The sequence below is a fragment of the Schistocerca piceifrons genome, chromosome 2 (assembly GCF_021461385.2).
Source record: "Schistocerca piceifrons isolate TAMUIC-IGC-003096 chromosome 2, iqSchPice1.1, whole genome shotgun sequence".
NCBI lineage: Eukaryota > Metazoa > Arthropoda > Insecta > Orthoptera > Acrididae > Schistocerca > Schistocerca piceifrons.
In genome coordinates, this window is record NC_060139.1 from 559,761,308 (window position 1) to 559,785,623 (window position 24,316).

Here is a 24,316-nt window from a genome sequence, read left to right on the forward strand (position 1 = left end):
CCACGAAGGAACACAGTTAATCAGGCAACTCAAGTTGGATAACAAATCCTGGAAATTGTGAACTGCTCAGAAATGGCTTGCGCTAATGTGGAACACGATACTTAATCAAAATTCCGCAAATTTGGGTCAGACCGTGCCGGTCACCACTGGAGAAAGACAGCCCAGATGGCAGCAGAAAAGGGTGCTTCCGACGACTACTGACCAGGCGTCTTCCCCACAAGAAGGGCCGAAAATTTTCCTCCTCTAAATCTAACTCCCAACTTCATGAAAAACTCTATATGGATGTGAGGACGCGAAGTCAATGCCACAGTGATCAGTGATAACTCCAATTGATTTACAAGAACACAAGGAAATGCTTCAGAAATTTCCCATTCGTGGCTTATGGAATGCATTTTAACTTGCAACAGACAGGCATCTATTGGTATCGGCCTCTGGCCACGTTCCGCTCGCTGATCAAGCCATTTGCACCCAAACACGGTGCCAGGTAAGACTCAGTTGATTGGATAACTATATTTGGAGGGAAAGGCAACGGATATTCTGACGGTATCCGAGGAGCGCCCTGGTGGCCCGCTCGTAGATATGTTTACAGGATGGTTAATTCATCACTCACAATTATACTCCAGGGACTTGGAGCGGCATAGCGGCAGCCGCCTTCAAATAAGGAACCTGCATTCGCCACCGAAATGCGGGGTAGGGCATTATCGCGGCCGTGACTTTCCTCCTGATGTCAAGCTACACCGTAGGACGTACACCTGGGTTTGCTCTCTTCTTAACAAGTTAGCAAGCCTTGTACTCATCTCAACAACTATAAATGAATAGGAAAAAATAATCAAATATCACTCAACGATATGTGACTTCTATGTCACAAGTAATAAAGCCAAATTACATGTAGAAATATTTCATTTTAGAGTTTACTCTTCTTGTAGAGTGTGCGAAATCTAAACTAATACACAGGTTCATTGTGCTCCATTTATATAAGTAACAAAGACACTTTAGAAGTGGACGTATTTAGTTTAAAGGTCCATAGAGCTAGCAAGTGTGGTGCGCATGTCGAAGATTCGTCGTAAACAAGTGCTGCTTAATCTGAAAATTTTCGTCAGTAGTGGTAATATGCAAGCTACATGCATTTTAATAATTCAAACAATTCAGACGCTAAAAGATTATATTTGCTTGCAAAATGTGTGAAATCTTATAGTAAATAATAAATATGCATTTCGGAGATATCGACTCTGCAGTGTCTTTGGATATGTCACACCTCCCCGTTAGCGTCTTTGGTCATCTCGTGAGTGTGTGTGCTTGTGTGTGTGTGTGTGTGTGTGTGTGTGTGTGTGTGTGTGTGTGTACTCGTACAATGCATTCATTCTCAGTTTCAGTGATATAATAAGTGATATTCTAAGATCGAGCACGTTCTTCCTTCCCTAAAAATCGTGTTGTGCGTGTGGTGGTACTTTTACTAATGTTGGTGTAGTTGATTACAAGTTTTTAACGATTTAACGACGTTTAGTTCCGAATACAGCAATTTGTGTAATACTTGTCATCGATTTCATTTTTTCTAGTGATGTATTACCTTCGCTCCCCTCCTAAACTTGTGATGGGGAAAAAACTTAGGTGCTGTCAGTGCACATTATCACCGACACACACACGCACACACACACATACACACACACACACACACACACACACACACACACACACACACACACACACACGTGTGTGTGTCCGTGTGGGTGGGTGGGTGGGTTTGTGGGTGTGGGTTTGCTTATACACAGCGGTCACAGGCCCTGCAGACCAGGTGCTGCTTCCACAAACTGCCTCCATTCCTTTCTGTCTTGAGCTCGGTTCCTCCAGGTGTCTTCAATCTCCAGGGCTGTCAGGTCGTCCAGACAGAGGTGCCTTCGTCGCCCTATGGGACGTCTGGTGTTTCATTTCCCCTTAGTACATTCCTCACCTGTCTTTCTTCTGATATACAGGCTACATGACCAGTCCGCTCTATTCTTTTGCTCTTAGGTTTCGGTAGGATCGTTGTTTGTCGCATCAAGGGGTAGAGTTTCTCATCCTCCCTCCTTCTCCATTCTCCTTTACGTAAGATCGGTCCCCATATCTTCCTCCTTACTCTTCTTTCAAATATCAATAGTTTTTCTTTTGTCAATTAGTCATGCTTCAGCTTTCTGAACTGTACGTGACTCCTGGGCATATCACTGTGTCATATATTCTCACCTCACTATTTGCTGATATTCATTTAGTGCTGAGCGTCTTCCTGAGGGAATACATGCATTTAATTCCCACTGCTGCGCTTTATTTGATGTCCATTTCTATGCTGTTGTTGCTGGTAAACCAAGATGCCAAGTATCTTAAGTGGTGAATTCTCTTGAATCTCATGCCATCCGTTGTTGTTGTTGTGGTCATCAATCCTGAGACTGGTTTGATGCAGCTCTCTATGCTACCCTATCCTGTGCAAGTTTCTTCATCTCCCAGTACCTACTGCAACCTACATCCTTCCGAATCTGCTTAGTGTATTCATCTCTTGGTCTCCCTCTACGATTTTTACCCTCCACGCTGCCCTCCAATGCTAAATTTGTGATCCCTTGATGCCTCAGAACATGTCCTACCAACCGATCACTTCTTCTCGTCAAGTTGTGCTACAAACTCCTCTTCTCCCCAATTCTATTCAATACCTCCTCATTAGTTATGTGGTCTACCCATCTAATTTTCAGCATTCTTCTCTAGTACCACATTTCGAAAGCTTCTATTCTCTTCCTGTCCAAACTATTTATTGTCCATGTTTCACTTCCATACATGGCTACACTCCATACAAATACTTTCAGAAACGACTTCGTGACACTTAAATCTATACTCGATGTTAATAAATTTCTCTTCTTCAGAAACACTTTCCTTGCCATTGCCAGTCTACATTGTGTATCTTCTCTACTTCGACCATCAGCAGTTATTTTGCTCCCCAAATAGCTGAACTCCTTTACTACTTTAAGTGTCTCATTTCCTAATCTAATTCCCTCAGCAGCACCCGATTTAATTCGACTACATTCCATTATCCTCTATTTGCTTTTGTTGATGTTCATCTTATATCCTCCTTTCAAGACACTGTCCATTCCGTTCAACTGCTCTTCCAAGTCCTTTCCTGTCTCTGACAGAATTACAATGCCATCGGCGAACCTCAAAGTTTTTATTTCTTCTCCATGGATTTTAATACCTACTCCGAATTTTTCTTTTGTTTCCTTTACTGCTTGCTCAATATACGGATTGAATAACATTGGGGAGAGGCTACAACCCTGTCTCACTCCCTTCCCAACCACTGCTTCCCTTTCATGTCCCTCGACTCTTATAACTGCCATCTGGTTTCTGTACAAATTGTAAATAGCCTTTCGCTCCCTGTATTTTACCCCTGCCACCTTTAGAATTTGAAAGAGAGTAAGAGTAGCTCCAGGACTTTCCCCGAGCAGCAATCCAGTTCACGGATTCCTTTGGAGTCACCAAAACGGGCCATGGGCCTGGCAGGGCAGTGGTTTATGGGCCGCCATTCTGGCGGCCGGCCTTGTTTCGCTAGCAGCCAAGCAAGAGGGTGGAACGTCTTGGCTATATGCGAAATGACACTTCCTTAGATACCGGCGGCGCCGGGCATCCTGGCGCCGGCCTAACCGCTTTATTACCGAGTGGACGTGGTGTGGGAGCCCGGTCTCTATCCCGAGTGCGAGTCCAGGTAAAGCAGGGTCGGGCTGGCGCCCGGCTAATGTGTTTATTACAAGAACAGCGTACCCTGTGAGACGGAACGACGAATCTCTCCGGATGTCACGTTTCTTAGACGTAGCCGCGCCCCGCCAAAACGGCACCCACAAAATCGTTTTATGGACGAGACGAAACTTTTTTTCACTAGGAAGCTACCCTCATCTTGTGAAATGCACCGGGGGTTTGGCTGCAGGACCTGCCGGCATTGTGTGCTGTTTTTTCGGAGAACAGAATGTGTACTGCACTGCAGTGATTGGTTGAGGAAGATCGTGTCTCCTTGCGAGAAAACGTGGTTGGCACGGTAATCACTTCTGGGCCGTGATAGGTTTATTTCAGAACATCAGGGGGAACGACTGTTTTTCGGAAGGTTTTGAGCAAAAGGGAGAGGCAAGAACTTGCTTCTCGACCGTCGCGGGATATAGTCGCTAGAGCTCTTCCCTTTATACGGAGAGAGCAGTTAATTGTAAAGACGACCAGACACCTGGGCGAAACTTTATAATTTCTTGGACGTGAGACAATCACCGACGAACGTGGGGTCATCTCCCGCACTATGACGCTTCAGCAGCTCCCACACGCAGACTTCAGCGTCTCGTCTTTCGCCGGCTATATTGGTAACGTTGCGCAGCTTCGGAAAAATCAGAAGCTTATCAATCCAATCGTCTTCACCACCACATTTTTTCATACCAGCCTTGTACTCGCAGAAGTCAGTCCCAGTGTCCATTGCATGCTTAACTGTATCTTGATACGAGAGACCAATCAGTAGAACGATACAGCAGAGTGTGCTTACCTAGATTGGCATCCTTCCATTCACAGAAGCGTCTCATTTGCACGTAAATTTCAGTTAGGTTCCCCAAGGCTATTGCCAACCAACCTGAGTTCCTGTTAATGAAATGTTAGACAGTTTCTGTTTATATGTTTGTTCTATTAGTTAATAAATCTCTTTGTGATACCGTAGGTCCTTGTTATTAATTTTTCAATGATACATATTCTCATTCCCTACGATGTCATTTATTTCGTTGTGGATTTGAAGTAATTAAATTAATTTTATGTCTAGTTAGCCAACTCAGGAGTGATCCATACAGGGGCCACTGTTTAATGTCAGGTTTCCTTGTGCTATCGATATCTGTGGCACCTCTTGGGTGTGGTGATTACGACTTTTAGTCGTTCAACACATGGAGAACTGCCGCCACCATAAGCTAGCTTGCGAGGCCATAGATATCTTTATCATACTCCCAGCGTTTTTCAAACGATTGTTTTAGGTTGAAAGTGTGACCCACTGTTGATCAGTTTCATCTAAAGCCAACTTGGTATTCCTCTATTTTGTTGATTGCATGCACATTACGTACTTAGATATTGTTGCAATGTGAACATAAAATTTTTTTGTCGGTGAAGCATTTTAGAATATTGTAGCATTTGACAAACATCATGGATGAGACAAAATAATTGTTTTGAGCCTTACAGCGCTTTGTGGCTAGTTAACCTCAACTATGTCCGAATCATCTGCACTAACTGTAATCGGTTATATTTTTAGAGATAATATTGTGTTCACTCCCCCCTTTCTTGACACGTATCTTAGTTGACAATTATGTTTTATAGATGGAAAATAAGTTGATGTGAACATTCAATAATCGACATAAATCTTGCAGTTCTTGCGTTACAGATGTAGGAAATGAGAGGGGGAAGGGTTTTTAATTTTCCTTTAGCACAATTAGACTAGTTCTACCATCTTGGATTTTTAATACTGCACTACGATTGGTTGGATACAAGGAGTACTGCACTGCGACTGGTTGGAGACAGGGGGAGGGGAGGTCTTTTTTTAATTTTAAGGTAACATAATTAGGCTGTTTCCACCGCCTTGGATTTTTAACTCTGTACAATGATTATCTGGTGATGAGGAGGGAGAGAAGTTTCTTAATTACCAATTATATATTGACATTAATTGACTGATTTTATTGATCGATGACGTCATGAGTTCAAAATCGTCGGTGACGTCATGTGTGACATCACTGATGAGGATGATGACGTACCTGATGCCGTCACTTTTAAAAGTGAGGGGAGGAGGCGCAAGCTCGAAGTGTGCCAAAACTGGCCTAGATGTACATACCCATAATATTACTTTCAGATACAGTATAGTTCAAAAGATAACTGAAAGAAATATGCCTAAAGACGAACAGAAATAACACTTTTATTCAAAGACAATGATTACTCTGAAGTCACCGTGATTCATGGTGTTTCTCTGCATATTACAAAAGGCGGGACATGGTTCTTGATGGGGTGTGTGATTTCACCGGATGGCAGTGCATGCTCTGTAACCTGTTCTCGTGCTCGTCATAGTGTAGCAAATAGTTCTTGTGGTATCTCGTTCCATTCCTCCACCAGCTTTGTCGAAGAGCTGCAGTACGTGCCCCCAACACATTCCACACGCGCTCGATGGAATTTAAAATGGGGGAACGGACAGACCCGTCCATTCACCGAAATGCTCTCGTTCCAAGACCTCTAGCGTCGCGGCTGGTCCCGGTGGAGGTTCGAGTCCTCCGTCGGGCATGGGTGTGTGTGTTTGTCCTTAGGATAATTTAGGTTAAGTAGTGTGTAAGCTTAGGGACTGATGACCTTAGCAGTTAAGTCCCATAAGATTTCACACACATTTGAAGATTTCTACCGTCGCTTTTCGATGTCTTCACGTATTGTCATATACACCTCTGAAGATACGCACATGGGAAAGAGATACAGTGTCACAAGAACTTTGACCGCTGAATGTACTATGTCCAAAGATATGGAGGTCAGTAAGCCCATAAACATAATGCCTCCGCATACCATAACACCTGGACTACCGAAACGATGTTGTTCGACAATGCTTGAAGCATCCTCACCTGGCGAGAGCTGAGAACACGTAATGCGCCCAGGAACATTGTCTTGCTCCTTCTAATGTCCAGAAGACCATCGCGAATCGCGGTGACTACGGTGTTATTATTGTCTGTGACTTAAAGTATAATTTCCTTCAGATACGTTCTGTACTACTCTACTGGCCATTAAAATTGCTACACCAAGAAGAAATGCAGATGATAAACGGGTATTCATTGGACAAATATATTATACTAGAATTGACATGTGATTACATTTTTACTCAATTTGGCTGCATAGATCCTGAGGAATCAGTACCGAGAACAACCACCTCTGGCCGTAATAACGGCCTTGATACGCCTGGGCATTGAGTCAAACAGAGCTTGGATGGCGTGTACAGATACAGCTGCCCATGAAGCTTCAACACGATACCACAGTTCATCAGTTGCTCGGCCACCATTGACCAGACGTTTTCAGTGGGTGAGAGATCTGGAGAATGTGCTGGCCAGTGCAGCACACGAGCATTTTTTCTATCCAGAAAGGCCCGTGCAGCAGCTGCAACATGCGGTCGTGCATTATCCTGCTGAAATGTAGGGTTTCGCAGGCATCGAATGAAGGGTAGAGCCACGGGTCGTAACACATCTGAAATGTAACGTCCACTGTTCAAAGTGCCGTCAATGCGAACAAGAGGTGACCGAGACGTCTAACCAATGGCACCCCATGCCATCACGCCGGGTGATACGCCAGAATGGCGATGGCGAATACACGCTTCCAATGTGCGTTCAGCGCGATGTCGCCAAACACGGATGCGAACATCATGATGCTGTAAATAGAACCTGGATTCATCCGAAAAATGACGTTTTGCCATTCGTGCTCCTAGGTTCGTCGTTGAATACACTATCGCAGGCGCTCCTGTCTGTGATGCAGCGTCGAGGGTAAGCGCAGCATTGGTCTCCGAGCTGATAGTACATGCTGCTGCAAACGTTATCGAACTGTTCCTGCAGATGGTTGTTGTCTTGCAAATGTCCCCATCTGTTGACTCAGGGATCGAGACGTGGCTGCACGATCCGTTACAGCCATGAGGATAAGATGCCTGTCATCTCGACTGCTAGTGATACGAGGCCATTGGGATCCAGCACGGCGTTCCGTATTACCCTCCTGAAGCCACCGATGCCATATTCTGCTAACAGTCATTGGATCTCGACGAACGCGAGCAGCAATGTCGAGATACGATAAACCGCAATCGCAATAGGCTACAATCCGACCTTTATCAAAGTCGGAAACGTGACGGTACGCATTTGTTCTGCTTACACGAGGCATCACAACAACGTTTCACCAGGCAACGCCGGTCAACTGCTGTTTGTGTATGAGAAATCGGTTGGAAACTTTCCTCATGTAAGCACGTTGTAGGTATCGCCACCGGCGCCAACCTTGTGTGAATGATCTGGAAAGCTAATCATTTGCATATCACAGCATCTTCTTCCTGTCGGTTAAATTTCACGTCTGTAGCACGTCATCTTCGTGATGTAGCAATTTTATTGGCCAGTAGTGTATATTGCAACTGTTCTTTCTATGTATGTTCCAAGTTTAATCGGACTATGCTACCTCTCAGTGACACATCATGAGAAAATTGCTTTCATCCTTAAGTTTTGCCCACCAGTGTACTCCTATGGCACTTTGCCTAGACAACTATGGAAGATATTATGTGGGATAGTAAGTTGTGACCTATGGTGGGATGACGCTTTAGAAAAACAGAAAATTATCGCTGGGGACGGATGAACGTCGAGCTGGCAAGAGCAGATATCTGCGAACTGTGAGCGACCGACGCACCTCACTGTCCCCACGTCCACGGTGAGGTGAGTCAGATACCGGATCATCTAATAGTGTAGACCCGCGACGCCATCAGTGGGAGAGTGTCGACCGGGCTGCAGAGGCAGATGCTGGCCAAGCTACCCTCTGTGAACAGCAATAGCTGGTGAGGCGTCTTGTCTCCTCCAGCACTCCAGTTGATCAGCTTGTGTTGCAAAGTGTTCTTCTCCAACCGAACTACGCCCTCCAAGCATTCTTCTTCCAGGCTCCAAACTATCAGCAGTCACTCTCAGAGGCATCACTTGGCCTTGCTCTTCTTTTCCATAACTTACTCTCATGGGTTCTTCTGTAGTGCGATGGCCTTACAAACTCGTTTCTTCTTGGTGTCAGACTGTGCATCTCTCAAATAAATTTTCGTAAAAACGCGTTGCGATAGGAATTTTCGTACTTGGCTGCCACGTATTTATGCCCTTGTGGAAGTTCCTTCTGTCAGGTTTTCGTCCAGTCGCTTCTTCCTTGTAGTTGTACTATCCAGCCGCCATAATTCTTCAGCGAGAGATATTTCTTGTGTCAAAGCGTGCTGTCTAAGGCTTTAGAGTTCATTTTCTATTTATTTTTCGGTATATTTAGGCGGACCAGTTTAAGGCCCTCAGATTCTCTCTTACATCGGGTAAAAAATGTCTACTTGTGCAAAGCTATGTAGGCCTACATACATATCATTATGAGGTTGATAATAATTACCAACATAAATAATAATATTAATTTTGTAAATAAAAGATGCTTTTTTCTTGCCACAATGTATTTTATTTATTCCAGACACATTTCGTCTTTTACATAAGGCACCTTCAGTGGAAACTTGAACGACACGGTTTTGTTTAGATACGTGTAGATTACAAAACATTTCACGTCTTACTGTTTACGTAAATTAATGATTGCTAACAGTTATCTGAGTTTTTGGCTACCATCTGCGTTTCCCCTCATCTGGTCACATGATGGAGGTCGCGCTATAAGTTCACTTACGAAAGCCGGCCGGTGTGGCCGTGCGTACTAGGCGCTTCAGTCTGGAACCGCGTGACCGCTCCGGTCGCAGGTTCGAATCCTACCTCGGGCATGGATGTATGTGACGTCCTTAGGTTAGTTAGGTTTAAGTAGTTCTAAGTTCTAGGGGATTAATGACCACAGATGTTAAGTCCCATAGTGCTCAGAGCCATTTGAACCATTCACTTACGAAACATGAGCACATTTTCACACCACGAACTTTTTTCTTCACAATTTTCGTGTTCTTTTTGCTGATTGCTGTAGAGCACTGTTATTCTTCTGTCACTAGCTGTAATATTTTACCGGAGGTTGTCGTAACTACTGCGTGTTCAATTTTCGGTTAACGTATTTGGTTTGTTTATATACAGGTTGCCAACCTAATTACGAATATGCCGAAAACTAAGGTCTGTTCATTTTTGTTGTATATACATATAATCTTTTGGACTGTTGTTCCACTATTTTAACTATTAACGTAAACAGTGATTAACTCGTTATATTAATTCATCATTCAACAGGGTTTTCAAAATGGCTCTGAGCACTATGGGACTTAACATCTATGGTCATCAGTCCCAACAGGGTTTTCTTTTCTACTTTGCTTTTTTTGCATGTGGTAATTTTCTTGCTGGGTTAGAAGATGTTTTTTATTGTTTATTCCAGTTATTTTCATGTATTATTCTCTATAGGTTGGCATTTGGCTGTGCTCAATAGGTGCATTAAGAATAGGAATAACACTAACTGCCTTAGCACTTTTGTCTTTAATAACATCAGAAACGGTAGGGATGATGAGAGACGGGAAGATTAAAGAGGTAGTGACAAAACTCTGTAGACAAGGGGGACGGGATAGATCGTGGTAATGGACGGAGGGAGTGATTGGCTGAAGCTGTAGACAAATGTGTGAAGCTGAATACTAATTTAATTTATCTGACATTTTGAGGAAGATCTTTCCAAAGTCAGGTTCCTGGTCCAGATACTGATATAGAAAAGATGATTATGTTACGTAGTGGTACTGATAGTATTTTCGTGTGTTGGGAACGGATATTTCTGCTATGCTGTTCGGATAGTGTTAGATTTGAAGATGAATTAGAGAAAGTGCAGCGATTGAACGGACCGTAGAGTTCAGAAAGGCCTTCCAATACGTCTTCCGTCTAACAGCTAGCCGGAACTATATTGGAAGATCCGTTCTAGACTTAGCGGCATTCCTTCCTTTCCCACCATCTGCCCTTGTGGAACTGAATCGTATTCAGCACTTACACTTCTGACTCGAACCAAACCGTACATGAACAGGATCACTCGCTTATTAAATCACTTTACTTTTATACTTGCCATGACATACAAAATTTCTGCCGCGCGAGCGCAATATTGTTGCAAAGTTCTCAGTTGTAAGTACACAAGACAAGCAGGGAGGCTCTGGCAGATGACCTGTATGCAAGGACTCGACTCGCGAGAGATAATATTAAAACAAATAAGGAAAATCAAAAATTAAAGTCATGACCAAGTTAAAGAGTATTTTGAACTCTGCAAGTGGGTAAACAAATGAAATGCGATATTTAGAAGTACAATGCAGTCTTTAAAAGGGCGAACCTAGAGAAAGAGACAAACTAAAAGACAGCTAGGGGTAGATTTTTAAAAGCAGGCAAAAGAATGAAGGGAGGTAACTCTCGTAGTATTAAGGAGGAGAAAATGCTGAACTTCGTCAGAGCCTACAATAGCAACCGATAAGAGAAAATAGGGGAAGGGCTGATCTTACCTGTCATTATGATGCTGTCAGGATTAAACATATACTTCCACTGAAGGGCTGTTTGCAGTAGACAGTGTGAGAATGGGAACTGTCCCTGGCTACAATGACCACTTTTGATTTTATGAATCTTGCGATTCGGGAAATTAAATAAAAATCAGCTCAAATGCTGTGACTCAATCTACTCCTCTATCAAGAAATATATAATTGTACAAGCATAAATAGGAAGTATCCACAAAATCTGTTCAAAAATGGTTCAAATGGCTCTGAGCACTATGGGACTCAACTGCTGAGGTCATTAGTCCCCTAGAACTTAGAACTAGTTAAACCTAACTAACCTAAGGACATCACACACATCCATGCCCGAGGCAGGATTCGAACCTGCGACCGTAGTGGACTCGCGGCTCCAGACTGCACAAAATCTGTAAGTATCGCTGTATCAGTCTTCGCTCTGTAATTTATGAACTTTTCACTAGGTTCATCTTAACCATTTTTGCTTTAACTCAGGTCATAGAGCAAGTAGGTTCCGAATGGGCTTGTAGGTTCTGTGTAATATCTGTCGATTTCCGAGCATGGTCTTGAGATAGGTTATATAAGATTACTGTGCAACGTCCTCAGCCTCTTTTAGAATCAGCAAACGGGCGAAAGACTTCCACGTAGAAGGAGCTTTCTGATTTGATGATTACATCTCACTTAAGCTGTTATCAACTTTGTTCTACGTGAACTGGGACAATAGGGGAATAAGAGTCGACAGAAAAAAGCTCAACAATTGGAGAATTCAGGAGGGTTTTGAGTTATTAGCTAACGACAACAAAGAATTCCATTTGTTACCGCTATTGTCTCCAACTCCAGGTCATTTATCCTCATCTTGAACATTCCGAAAGTCAATAGAATGTATAACAAATGGACCGCGCGTGGAGATATTTTCAGTTACAATACGGCTCTGGAAAATGTAACGAGTACATCTACCTTGAACTACTCGTAAAATGTGTTATAGGGGTAATATGAGACCTGAAATCTTCCGTCGCAACAAAATACGGTGGTAAGCTATTGGTTACATCAATTAGTCAGATCCAAGATGCCCGTAAGTCTATAGAAAACAGCTTCTGCCGAAGAGTTTTACCAGTGCTGACCTCCAGGTGTGAGATATGGACAATGAATGATTTGACCGTGAAAAACCGAGGACTACCCAGAGAACTATGTGAAGGGCTTTACGGACAAAGATAAGGGAAGGCCAACTGACTTACAGTGTGTCACAAACTTCGGCAGCGTTCTAGAAAGGTCAAACTCACCTAAATCGCACTGGGCTGATCATCTTGCCAAAAGATGAGAGATAGGGAAAACTGGTGGCACAGTGAGAGTCTAAGACACAGTCGAAGGTACAGAGAGAGAGAGAGAAAAGCCGTTAGAATGACGGGAGAACGACAGCCGAAAAGGTAGAGAATAGCCCAAAATCTTATCGCTTGTTGTGGGGATGTGCTAAGAAATTTACCTTAAGGTCAAATTTGAAAGCAACTGAAACGTAGGCGACGTTTCTTAATCATTTGTTTCTTGTATCAGTGCTCATGTTGCTGTAATTATTTACCACAGTTTTCTGATCGTTTACAACCATATATTGTAGCTAGTATTTACGAACTTCCAGCTCGCTGCAATAATTGCAAGTCAATAATTTCTATTAATCAGTACAACTAAAACCCAGCCAAAGTAGCAAATTTCACCTTCTTTTATGTACTCGATGACTTCTTTCGGGCCGGGACCCATTTTCAAATCATCATGCCAGACATGTACTTCTAAAAATACAAAAACCATGTCAGAAATACATACGTATTGTGAAGTGCAAATGAACAGTTACAGCGCATACAGATTCTGTATGCGCTCTAACTATTCATTTGCACTTCACAATACATATAGCGTAATGCCTCGTGCAGAGACATATAGATAGTCGTTTTTTCGTCGCTCTATTTGCGAGCGGAACAGGAAAGAATATGACTAATAATGGTACAAGGTACCCTCCGCCACGTGCCATAGGATGGCTGGCGCACTACGTGTAGATGTAGATGGAGAAAGTGTAAGAATACGTCATCTCAACATTCATCAAATTCAACTATCAACAAATCTTATGAAATAAAATAGGTGGGATATAGAGACAGTACTGGTGTTTCGTGTTTAATGTGTTGGTCCGAACTTGAATGTCTTCTAATATGATTCACATTAATGTTACAATAACTTTTAGGGCTGTGAGGTATTTTCTAATTGCGCTCTCTTCCACACCAAGCTTGAATATTGAGACAGAACTGTCAAAAACACAGGATGCGAAATCAACAGTTTACAAATAATTTCATGGTATGACATGACTGTGATAAATAAAAGCAGGCAATTCTTTACTGGAGTTCAGACTGTTTAATCAACATTCGAAGAGTATTAGATATTTTGGTGTCGTATGACCTAAATATTTGGCCGGCTGGAGTGGCCGTGCGGTTCTAGGCGCTATAGTCTGGAACCGAGCGACCGCTACAGTCGCAGGTTCGAATCCTGCCTCGGGCATGGATGTGTGTGACGTCCTTAGATTAGTTAGGTTTAATTAGTTCTAAGTTCTAGGCGACTGATGACCTCAGACGTTAAGTCGCATAGTGCTCAGAGCCATTTGAACCTAAATATTTCCAGTATTTATCCCCCTTCTAATTAAAAATGTAAACTTCTTCTTCACCTTCTCCTTTCTTAATTCCAGACTCTCCTCAGAAAAATTCGTCAATGTGAAGTATATTCTCTTATATACAGCGTAAAAGATGTTCGGTTCTATCTGTTAACTGTTGTCTGTAGATTTTTTTCGCGTAAGATAAAAAAGAAAGGAAGAAAGATTAGGCTTCAACGTCCCGTCGATGAAGAGGTCGGTAGAGACGGAATCCCAGTTCGGAAAAGGGAAAGGGAACCGGCAGGAAATCGTCCCTGTCCTTCCAAATCAATCAGCTAGACATTTGTTTTAAGCGATTAACAAAAGAAATCGCAGAAAACTGAATGGCTGGATGAGGATTTGAACCACCATCCTCCCAAATACAAGTCCACTGTCTCGCTACGTCGCTCGGCCATACGAGGCGGCGCAATATCGTTTCTCAGTGATTTGGATCAGAGTTCTGATAGCTTCTCAATTCTTTTTGGAGACCACCAGTACCAAGGACGTGTCAGAGGGTACAAAAATTATTCTGAAGGTGAAAAAACCGCCGTTAGAAGTTCAGTATGTGGAAAAGGTCTCCTGGGATACTGAGCAACTTTGTGAGTTGGTGCATGTGGAAGACAAAGTACAGGTGGACCCTAACCTACGTGAGGCCATGAACCATTCTTCCCAGTAGCATTGCACAGTAACTTCGTGCATGTAAGTGAATAAAACAGCATCCCGTTCGAGTTCTGTTGGTTTTCTTTGACAAACTGACCACTCCAGTTACTTTTGACTTGCGTGATAACGATTTTATGAACACTTGCACAGTCATAACGTTAATGGTGCGGTTGTCAAAATCATCTAACACTGATATCAATCACAGTATCTGGAACCTGATTTCTGACATTTTCCCTATGTAACTTACGAAATTTATAAATATTTGTATCCACCCGAACAGACTATTCCGTTACTCTGTGTAACATTCCAACGACTGACAGTATAAACGTTGCACGTGGCCTTTATCGGAACCAGATAGTAAGCACATGTATGAGTATCGGTTGTGAGATGACGATTAGATCAGTCATCGAAATTTCGCTTAGCAAAATCATACTGATTACAAGCAGGAGCAGAACAGTCAGTGAAGCTGCGAGAAACGCAAAACTTAGGTATGCCCTTACGTTAACCGACAACAGAAACAGACCAGCTGTCGTGCGGAAAAACCTACGTCGTCATGGTATAGGCAAAGTAAAAGCTGCAGTTGGTCCAATTGTCCCAGCCAAAGAACTGAACCGGTACTTCACATTACTTCATTCACAGTTGAGTCACTATCAGAACAGAGACTCATTGATTACTTCCTGGAGGTAAACGACAATAGCCACGAAAAATTCCATTTAAAGTAAGTTACGTGCAATACCGTGTATCAGATTATCACCTACTGGGCACGATGGCATCACAGTCCAAATGATTAAGCTTGTTATTGACCCACTACTGCCCATTATAACAGATATCTTCAACCGCTCATTAACCACATGTGTTTTCCCTGAGGCGTGGAAACAGGGACTGGTTAAGCCAATTCATAAAAACGACGTTGACTCAGAACCCTCTGGCTACCGACCTATTTGTATACTGTCCAAGACCTTAGAATATAATCCACAACCAGCTAACAAACTACCTAACCACAAATACCCTATTAGACGAATGCCAATCAGGTTACCTTAAACATCGAAACACAACTTCTGCTTTTAAAAAAGGTAACAGATGATCTGAAACATACCATGGACGCACAAGACGCGACTATCAAGTGCTTCTTAGACTTCAGCAAAGCCTTTTTCACTGCGACTTCGACAATTTACTTGCCAAACTTAGTAGCCTAAATTTCTCGCCAAGCACGGTGGAAGGGTTTCGCTCATATCTGACGTCTCGCCAACAACCTTTCGTATTCGGCAGCATAAAGTCACAATGGAGGCAGGCAGTATCGGGTGTCCCCAGGGTTCGGTATTAGGTACTATACTCTTTTCATTGTGCGTAAATGATGTACCATCAGTTTTGTTTTCCTGCAAATACCATATGTACGCTGATGACTTCCAGTCGCATCTAAATGCAAAACCAGTACACCTGAACATAGCTATGGAGAAGTACAATACCGACTTGTGTGCACTGTCAAAATGGGCGCAGGGTGTAGGGTTAAAGCTCAACCGACCCAAAACCTACGCCCTACTGGTTGCTCATTCTAGGCTCATTTAGCACGAAGGGAATCGCTACAATCTTTAATACTAAATGGGAAAAAATAACAACTTCTCTCCGTCAGCAAACAGTGTAGGAGTAATAATAAACAAAAAATCTAAATTGGACTGATAATGTAACTGCAGTGTGCAAGACGGCATCAACATCTCTCCATGTCCCCTTTACTTCCAATTATTGATTATAGTGATGTTTCTTGAAGGTCTTTCTCAGGAAAGCTCACGGCGCCTGGAACTGGCTTTGCGTCTTTGTCTTCGTTATCTCTGTGATGTTCGACCCTTTGATCATAATTCAAATGGTTCAAATGGCTCTGAACACTATGGGACCTAACATCGGAGGTCGTCAGTCCCCTAACCTAAGGACATCACACACATCCATACCCGAGGCAGGATTCGAACCTGCGAGCGTAGAGGTCACGCGGTTCCATACTGAAGCGCCTAGAACCGCTCGGCCAAACCGGCCGGCGATCATATTTCGCAATCATCTGCATGGCTATTCCTGGCTGCGTGCAGACAAGAGCAGAGATTTCCATACCCTCTGACTTCTCTACTGTCTTACCAACGTACACTGTTTCCATCTCTCCTCGACATTAAACACCGGTTCCCATCGGAGCAAAACCCTTTCTGCCCCACTCCATCGTTCAGCGACTTTCTCTAAGTTCTTCTCAGTAGCAGAAACCAGACTCAGGAATAACCTCCCGCAACATGTTAAAGAAATGAATAACGTCTCCAGCTTCAGAAGACAGCTAATGACATAGCTACTAAAGCAACAATAATGATTATCATTGTCCCTGTAAGCACTCGTTATCCTTGTACATCCTTCTTTTCAGCCAGATACTTCTCATTTGCCTGTATTCTCAGTTGGTGCAGTCTCCTTAAATTTCCTTTCCCAGAACTCGCTCTATCAGAAAGCATCTGTTTTGAAAACACAAAAATTCTTTTTATTTCTGCCAGTCATTATTGTTGTTATTGTCATTATTATAATTATATGTATTACAAGTATTATTATTGTTATTATTGTAACTAGTATCACTATCAGTGGCAGCCATAGCAGTACCACAACTACTGTCTGTATTAACATTATTAGTTCATAATCAGTATTACTTGCTCACATTGTCAAAATAGATCCTCAAATCATTTTAATACTATTTGTCATGTTAAAATTGTCATTTCTTAGGTAATTATTGTGTGAAAAAAGGTACTGTACGCGCGAAACGTTGATCCGATGTAAGGAGGTCCTGGTGGCTCTAATCAGGTCAAGTTAAATAAACAAATGAATAAAAAAAACGGATATGGCTATCCGGTAGAAGACCCAGATGAAATTTCCGAGAGCCAGGATTTAGTCAAGAGATATGCGAGCGCTGTAGAGTCTCTGTGAGTGTGTGTGCCTGTTGAGCGGCCATGGATGAGCATCAGGAGTCGCTTTTCATGTGAAGTCCGTATCGTGACGATCTGCTGTTAGCGTGGCTACACTAAACTGGTGCCTCTAAGTAGCCAGTTGGTCTGTTTCATAAATAGGCGTAATGTAGAACAACATTCCATTGTCTGCCCAACTACCGACTCTACATTTAATGTTATTAACTTGGAGTATTTTTGCTGAAGTATTTATTTATATTTTATTCTGAATTAAGTTAGTCATGACATGTTTTATTGCAGAGACAACAGGCGGTCCTTTCTAGAATTTTATACCAGTCGGTAAGAACACTGCAGTTATATGTATTCATAACAGTAGGTACGTCTGTCTGTTTCTCTCTCTCTCTTTGTTTCTCTTTCGATGCAGCGTGAGATAGATGAATATGGCTACACTGCTGGACATAACGCTCCTCCATACGCTTTTTGGATTTTGGATGTTCTTCCTGGCTCTTTATTTGAAACTCTTCTTTTTCTTTTTCTTCCAGTATTTGTTCTAGACTTTAATTTTTTCTTTGTGATTTCCGCTCTGAGACGATAACTGATCAAGAGATTGCGGAATTACAGAGAAAATGCAATGCAGTGTTGCATAAAATAGTGTTTGTTACATATCTCGTCAAATTGATTTCTTCTTGTGTAATGGTTTGGCTTTGGTGTTCTTATATCTAAAAGAAACCAAGAAAACATGAGCAAGGAGCTATACAGTTATTCATATTAACTGTCGCGAATCACTAGAACAGATTGCGATATCCTACACGAGCACTGGGAGACAATAGCCCACGATAATTTCCCACTTTGTTAAAGTCTCCATAGAGCGTATCCCGATCATTCTGATACGATGGTGTATGTGAGCAGACTTCCAGAAAAAGAAACTGATGAAACCTGAGAGTTTCTGGGTGTATCGTCATGAAACAGCTTGTTTTCTTGTGTGTCATCTTCGCTGGATATTTTCCGAGCAAAGGCATCATAACAGCTGTAGGCTGGAACTCATTCTGGAATGTATCGACAGTAGATTTGTTGAAGAATCGCTCGTAGCAATAGCTCGAAATTTTAACAAAATGATCGAAAACCAGAAACGAGATAATGTATCCAATTGTTGGGCAACTTAGCAGATGCTGATCTGTAGTCGGGAAACTCTGTACATTCTTGCCGTAAGACCTAAAGGAAACTCAGGATATATATTAAACCAGCAGCGACTGTGCAGTGGTACAGAAGTCAGTAACTCGCTAAAAACGGACGCGAAACCACAATGACTGAATTTGAAAAGGGCATCGCTTGCGAGAAAACCTCTTTAACAACAGATAGTCTTAGAGTGCATTATCTGACACACAATGTGCGTTAGTATGCTTCCTACACCCGTAGCTCTTTCTGCGTAACACAGTAGATGACAGAGGTCTTCAAAGAATGAATGCAAAGTTATTTTATCTTCTGTAGAACTTTTAATTGTTCTGATCCTTTGACTGCGTGGCGAAATTCTTGGGGATTAAGGCACTGCCAACAAAATTCCTCCGGTCTTCCAGTTACTCTTGTTTCGTTGTAGCGAAGTTTCAATCCGTTAGAAAAGAACTTCTGTGGGCAAGGAAAAACTCGTGAAGAATTTATTTTCGTGTATTTTATCGTAAGCTACTCAGATAATAACGAGGCCACCACAAAGAAATATCGAAACAGTCCATATACAAGCGGAACTCTTAACTTAACACTTAAACCAGAGGTCTATATTATTTACGGTCATCCTTAAGTTTTACTAGGTCGTTTCCGGTCTCTTTATATATATTTTAACTGTGTAGACGTTCTGTCATTGATGTACGAGGCCATGAGAAAAAGTAATCCCTCCTAATTTTTTATGTGAAAGCTCTTAAAGCTTTCCAAATAAAACAAACTTTATTAACATTCTACGTCCTTATTCTTTATGTCTACATATTTATTTCTCAACATCGTCATCCTGGCGACGAAGACATTTCTTGCAACGAGAGACCAGTTTATTGATACCACCACTGTAGAATGTTTGACTTTGTTGCCGGAACCACAAGTTTACCTCTGTTTGAACCAGTTCATCACTATCAAAGTGAAGTCATCGAACGTGTTTCTTAACTTTTGGAAACAGCTGAAAATTGTACGGGGGAATAGTGAAGACTGTATGTAGGATGATCGAGGACAGTGAACCCAAGGAGTCTGACTGTTGCAGATGTCGCAGCGCTCATGTATGGTCTGGCATTATCATACTGAAGGACAGGATGCTCTATGTGTGGAACATCTCTGCCAATTCGAAACTCGATTACAGCACGCTGTTTCTCAAGCACCGACATAGTTACGTTACATACCGCCCTGTAGCACGCTGCAATTCGGGGCCCTCTAGCGGCAGAGGATTGCAAATACGTAAACGGATAAATATGTAGAATGTTAATAACATTTGTTTTATAAAAAAAGGTTTAAGATTTTTCACGTAAACAATTCGGAGGCATTATTTTCCAGCATACCCTCGCGTAGTAACAAGGAGGTGTGTGAACTGATCTAGCCACTTTACACGTATTTGTAATTGTGTGATTTCCGCTGAAACAAACCGTGGCAAGTTCCTTTTTCATTATTATCAGATAGATGTTCGTGCATAACACCTAGTGAGCTAGCTATCAGATCGATATTAACGGTTGCGAAGAAGGACAAGAATAGAGAGAACAATGGGAATATAAGTCTTATATTGTGTCCAGCGTTCGTATTACAAACGGCTTAGCCGCTTAATGAGAGGACATTATTTAGTACGGTCTAGTATTTCGTGACCGCAGTGTGTCTCAGACAATGCAGTTCAACTGTACAGTTCTAATGTTGAGACCGATGTCTAGTGTTCTCTACAATGAATTATAGCCTTATGCTCTGTACGTGCAAGATCCAGGTATCGAAGATCTCCAGGACATCAATTACAGATATTTTTTTGTATTTTACATTTGCCTCAGTATCTGATCACTGACACTCGCTTTATTCTACCTCTTAGCATCTGTTTGTACTCTATTTTGATCAGTAGCATTAGCCACTAGAGGTGCTGTACAGACGGTAATCACAGAAACAGTGAGTTATTCGTATGCACAAACACAATTGTTCTACTTGCTACTATCCGCAAACTGAATAGGATAGGCATTTGGTGGGGAGGGGGGGGGGGGGGAGGAGCAAATCATACTAGTACGCTACATACCCGACGCCTCGGCCCAGAATTCAGGTTGAGGAGCAGATGAAATGAAATTAAAGTGAACCTTTTTTCTAATTTTTACGGAGCTTATTTCCAGAAAATCATTTAAAGCTTCCTCATTTTGTTTCCATCCATTGAAATCCATTTTAAATCTTGTTCCATTTTAATATAAGAAAACAATACTACCGTGGTTGCTTCAGTGGCCTTCTTTCATAATATACATGTAAGTACTACAATTACAAGCGAACTATTAGCTATAAAGAGAGATGAAAACCTTCCATCAGAGACGTCTGCTATGTCTGCCTAGATGAATCTTTTTATCGAGTGTCACATATCAAAGAACATCGAAACACTGTTTCCTAAGTACCAAACAACACTGTTTATCATCTCTAGGTTGCAGAAACGCTCACTACAAAAAATTCACCTCCGCACCAGTAATTCCTATGCGTAATGTGTTTATACTTTACTAAATAGACTATAGTTCTCGATGCGTGTGAAGTTTAGCTTCTTCTTGTTTCTTCACGTCATCATGCTTATTTCCTTACGTCTATTCTTAGAGCATCCGCTGAACCTTTCTACTGTAATGGATGACATTGATCATCCTAAGCGTTTCTTGTCCTGTTGGCTGGTAGTTTGTGGTCGGATTTCATCTGTCATTATGATGGCGAGAATAGATGTACTGATCATACATTCATTGAGGATATCTTCTGCATTAGGACACTAAGCGTTAGGCACCTAAGATGTAAATATAGATAGTGTCCATGTGTTTTGTTTTTGGGGTCATTGGGGAACTGGTTATATTAAATGAGGCATTCATATTTTTAGCATTGGAAATGTTGGGTCATAATGAGCACTCACAGTGTATAGACGATTAGCACAGAAAAGGTCAGAAAGTTGCTTTAATGCACCAGTCAGATAAAATAAAAGGTGAATAATTTTGCGCGCTTGTTTTCTTTCTCATTCTCACGGTATTGCTTCTGCCCAATAACTGCGTCAATGTATCAGAGGTTCTTAATCAGATGAAGTTCTGTTGGAAACCGTCTGAAATTAGGCTTAATTTTTGACTCATGGTTGCCCTCGTGGAAATCAAAAACTTCTCTTTTCGTTAGTTTTGAGGTGAAAGAGTTTAGTCTGTAGCTTTCAGTTAAGTCTCTGACTAGTTTATTGGGCTTATCTTCCACTAATTCAAAGCTCGAGCTGTGAGTAGCCACAGCTAGACAATCCATGTAAAGGACGACCTCCACTCATCATTAACATAGATGTTACATAAAATTATACTTCTTGTTGATAATTAGAATAATGGAACGCTGACTGGGAAGTAATTGTTCGACCAGCTCAAAAAAAGCTAAGATTCCTATCTACTGAATGACGTTTCGATAAATATCCTATGACATTCATCGTCGGCATTTAATTTTGAAATGCATGCAAGAGTAATGAGTTTGTTTTCGAATCCAAGGATAATTCGCTGTGACGCTCAAAATCTGATCAGCGTAGGATTGTGCGAGTTTGAGCCATACCTATGTATCAAGGTCCTTCCTTTTCATGAGAGGTGCGAGCCGGACTAATTGCAGTGTCTATTGCAAAACACAGCAAATGTTTGATGACACTAGCTGCTACAACATTTCTGTAAAGCCAAGATGTTTCAGCTGTTTGCTCATGCTGCCTTGCCTTGTACGAGTTTTACTTACGTGAACTTGTAGCTTTTTAAGGATAAATTGGTTGGACATCTGATTTGACACGGCACCAGTTATGTCACCGAGTCTACAGTTTTCGATGGTCATCAAACAGATCACTTTCTTAGTTCCAGTGTTCATAGTTCATTGTCGGATGCTACACCTATGCCACTCTGTGGACTACAGTCAATGTCTCAGTGGACCGTAAACCAGCAGTTTCCTTGTTCATCAAAATCTAATTTAAGGAGTCATTAGAACTCATTAATGACTTTGTAGTAATGGACATGTACAAGTACATACTAGAATCAACTTACTTCCTGTACAAGGGACGGTATATCTAATAATCTGACGGAGCAGTCAAGGCTGCTTTCCTTATGGAACGTTTTGTGGAAGCAGAGTTGCAATCATCCTCAGACAAACCTACTTATTGCTGCCACTACGTGTACGTCACATTTGTCACATGACCACAAGGCTTGGAACATCCTAACTCTTGCTGCCCATTGGGTAACTATGACCAACGTGGACCCAGAGCTGAATAGACGCAGTTACTTGACGTTATGGTGAAGTGGAGGTGCCGGCCGCGGTGGCCGAGCGGTTCTAGGCGCTTCAGTCCGGAGCCGCGCGACTGCTACGGTCGCAGGTTCGAATCCTGCCTTGGGCATGGATGTGTGTGATGTCCTTAGGTTAGTTAGGTTTAAATAGTTCTAAGTTCTAGGGGACTGATGACCTCCAACGTTAAGCCCATAGTGCTCAGAGCCATTTGAACCATTTTTGAAGTGGAGGTGAGATAGTTCACTCGGACATCGAGTATACCGCAAGGGTACACATAGTGATAAGAACTGTCAACATTCATCAGAAATGAAATGATCGTATGGCATTGTTGGCCACGGTGACCGATCGGTTCTAGGCGCTACAGTCTGGAGTCGCGCGACCGCTACGGTCGCAGATTCGTGGTCTGCCTCGGGCATGGATGTGTGTAATGTCCTTAGGTTAGTTAGGTTTAATTAGTTCTAAGTTCTAGGGGACTGATGACCTCCCACGTTAAGTCCCATAGTGCCCAGAGCCATTTGAACCATTTTTTTGTTGGCCGGGAGACCCCATTCGGGGGAGTTCGGCCGCCGTATCGCAAGTTCTTTCTAGTTGACGCCACATCGGCGACTTGAGGGCCAATGACGATGAAAGTGATGATGAAGGACACACAACACCCAGTCTCCTGCCGGGAATCGAACCCGGGCCTCCTGCGTGGTAGGCGGTAACGCTACCGCTACCCTACGGAGGCGGACAACATTCATCAGAAAAGAATGGCATTCTGAGTGGCCTGTCAGACGACGCGACTGTTCCCTCTGAATTACGTCATACGTGAGATGTCTTTCACAGGCATCTTTATTCCTGTCATCAGATCAGGCAGAAAGAGCGTTTCGGCATAAAGCTACCACGCAAACCTAGGAAGGACAGGAAAAGCGAAAGACGGTAGCGTATCTTCCGTACGCATCGGCAATTTCAGCGGAAGTCAGCAGAGAAGAAGTACAGAATGAAGTGCATAGAATACTTACAGGACGACAAAAGCAATCTACGCGAAAGCCCAAAAGATGTCTAAGCCTCACGTTAAGTTCCGAATTTGTAGCACTCTGCGTCAGTACGCTGTAGGGCGCTCCGTAGATTACAAGGCAACAAAAATCCTGCAACAGATGCCTGCATTCTAGGGCAATGTTATAAGGTTGGCAGAAAACCGCACGAACAGAAAAGCTACAGGTTCGGCATGTTCTCATTGCTCCCTCTAAAATCACCGAAAGAGCGAAAACAAGCTTGATCTCAGAAACATCAGTTCTTAGTCTTCCAGGTTGCCAGCCGCCGCCCGTGAAAATGCTCTTCACCCAAATAAAACAGGACAGTTCAGACTGAGAGGTCACTGTTGGTGCATCTCGATTGATAAAAGTCCAAACACAACCTCCGTCAAGTGCGACAACGCGCGATTAAGTATCTCTGGATTCAACATTG